Source organism: Poecilia latipinna, unplaced genomic scaffold (genome assembly GCF_001443285.1).
Source record: "Poecilia latipinna isolate Pla-1442-1.1 unplaced genomic scaffold, P_latipinna-1.0 Scaffold379, whole genome shotgun sequence".
Classification (NCBI taxonomy): domain Eukaryota; kingdom Metazoa; phylum Chordata; class Actinopteri; order Cyprinodontiformes; family Poeciliidae; genus Poecilia; species Poecilia latipinna.
In genome coordinates, this window is record NW_015112995.1 from 243982 (window position 1) to 247212 (window position 3231).

A 3231-nucleotide genomic window follows, 5' to 3' on the forward strand; every position below is an offset into this window, starting at 1 on the left:
AGATGGATGGATGAACAGATGAATGAATGGATGAACAGATGGATGGATGAACAGATGAATGAATGGATGAACAGATGGATGGATGAACAGATGAATGAATGGATGAACAGATGGATGGATGAACAGATGAATGAATGGATGAACAGTTGGATGTATTTAACCTATAACCAGGTGAATAAAATGAACCAATCAGCTGGTGGTTTCCACCTCCCAGCTCATTTTGTCGCCCCTCCCCGCCCTGTTTCTGTGCAGTTGTTGGATGTAATCTGCTGGACTCGCCGTCTTCTGCCCCATCAGCAGATCCTCGCTCTGTATTTTTAGCTGAGCAGACTTACAGATGGCCTACATAAAACTGAATAGCGCTTCATTATGGCAGCGGGCAGAAATGGCCGCCGTGCCATTGTGTGGTCTCTATTATGGGAATACGGGGAGTTCAGTAACAGAGCCGCTCTCCTCTGATGATTTCTGAAATGAGTTTATCCTCTGGGTTTCCGAAGGTCGTCAGCTCAACTTATAGCGTTTGGCTGCTGGTTCAAACCAGAGGAAAACAATTCATTTACCTCGACCCGTCGCTCCGTTCCATCTGCTGGGGGATCAGATGGACGCAGAGGACATGGAGGAAGGTTTGGGAAATAAAGTGGAGGGGCGTTTCTCCCCAAATTAACACGAGACGTTCTGAAGACCAGAACCAGAGGAAAACTGATCAGGAAAACGACAAACCTGGAAACCACTCAGCTTAGATTTCGGTGGGGGATATTTCCCTCAGATCTGAATTTATTTAAACCCAGAACTTAAACCTGTACAAAGAGATTAATCCTACATTAAAGAAAATGTATGGAAAACAGTAACGTCCTGCTGTTTTCTAAACTGAATTTATCCCACTTTGCAAAAATGTTAGATTTTTTAAACTAAATTTGGATCTTTTTTGAGATATTTCACAATATTTGTGATTAAAAAACCCATAAAAGTTTTAAATATTTTTAGACAGAAATTTTAAGCAAACATATTATTTGTATTACTTCCCCTCAGGAAATGAGAAGAGCTTTAGTATTTTCAAGAATAGTTGGAGGTGTTACATGTCTCAGAATGGCCTAGTCAAAGTTAACACCCAAAGTCCAATTGAGAGCATGTTATGTTTACAGCAAAGTTATCCTTACAGATATTCTCCATCCAGTCTGACTGGACTTGGAAATATTTTAGTGTGTTTTAAACTGTCCAGATTTGAAACTGAATATTTAGCTTACTAACTAAATATGTAGTTTGGTAACTAAGTATTTCATTTGTTAGATATTAAGATTTTGTTTGCTAAACAAATATTTGATTTGACACAATGTTTTGCTTGTTAACTAAATATTTAATTTGCTAGACAAATATTTAGTTAGCAAACTAAATATTTAGTTAGCAACCTGAATATCCAGCTCCAAACTAAGTATTTAGTAAGCAAATTACATATTTAGCTAGCAAACGTAATACTTAGTTAGCATGTTAGATATTTGATGCTAAATGTTTAGTTTCACTATATATTTAGTTTACAAACATGTAGTTTGTATACTAAATGTTTAGTTTGAAACTGTGACATTTATGAATGAATGAAGAGTATGGTGAAAATATGAGCCCTTGTTTTTATCTCATAGACTAAATAATATAAATTATTGCTGTCCATTTTTGACTGTAATTTTACAAACAGCACCTCATATATTCTGAAATTTGGGTAAGAAAAAGTAATAAATCATTGTTAGAAAATGGGGCGATTGTCTGTGTAACATTAAATTAAACTGTGCTGCAGTATCAATAGCAATTTAACAGCCCTGCCTCTGCTGCTAATTTGCCTCCCGCTGAAACGTCTTCCTTTGAAACCGAAGCCTGTTGTCCAAAAACGGGATAATTTGTGTTCAGCTGCATGAATGCAACACAGCTGTAACCCCAGACCAAACAAACATGTGGGAATATTTCACAGCCATAAGTGCAGCGGTCCCTGCTGGATAATCAGCAGCTGCTTGAGTCTCTGGTTGATCTTTGCATCGGCAGCAGACGCTTCTGTCACAGAGAACACGCTCCAGGATTTACAGAAGAAGATCTGCGTCTTCGCGGCTGATTGTGACGAGGAGATGCAGGCGTTTGGGAAACGAGAGGGAAAAGAGGCGGACAGATTTATTTTATCAGACCCTGAGAGCTGCAGATAACAGGAGGCTGGTTATCAGTGGGAAGTCCAGGAGGAGACGTTCCCACAGTTCTCCACCTGACAGCATGGAGCACAAACTCTACCGGAGCCAAAACACAGGAATAGATGCATGTTCATGTGCAGGTCTGTAGGTGGCACTGAATTTGGGTTTTTTGACTCTTACTGTAGAAAAACAGGATTTTTAGACAAAGAAGATTTTACAAACTTTTTTCTTGGTTTGTCTGTTCTTCATTTACATTTGCAGACAAATTGTTGCAGATTTTGACAATACATCAATTTGTTTTTGGCTATATTTACCCAGAATGCCTTGGGCTACAGTCCACAAGTGGTTGCTGGTCTGCTTGGCATTCACATATGCATTCAAACCACACTAGAGTTCACTTCAGCCAAACCGAGACCGAGGTTTGAAGGCTGATCTTTGTTTGTTTTTTGTCCAAACTAAAGTTAAATTATGCGTTCACACCTCCCCAAACGAACAGGACTTTCTGGGCAAACAAAGCAGAGCTTGAGTAAAGCGGACTAAGCAGGGCTGGTGTGAACGCACATTTAAGGTATTTTCTTACTCCTGATATTCCGGTAAACTCAGTTGTTGGGGACCAAAATTACAACCTCTGTTACATTTTCAGCTAGCGACCTGTTCCCCTCCAGGCCTGTGGGGGCGCTGCACCAAGAACCACTGAAGGAAACATGAAAACCTCTGAAAAACACACGTTCTTCTTTATGAAATGTAAACAAAAATGGAGTAGTGTCAGATGCTGTAGGATTTCTCGCTTTAGTTGTATTTACCCAGAATGCCCTGCGCTGTAGTCCGCTTCCTGCCGTTGCAGCGGCCTCCAGTCCTCTTGGTGTTCACATATGCATTCAAACCGAACCAGAGTTCACTTCAACCAGAAGGTCGATGCTATTAGTTGTCTTTTTATTAGCTTCCTTCGTCTTATGATTTTGTAACAATAAACACCTCCGTCCATTTCTATTTTCATAAACAGAGTGCTGATGTTTGACATCAGTGTTCTTCCTACATGCATGCGGGTCACTTTGGGGTTGTGCAC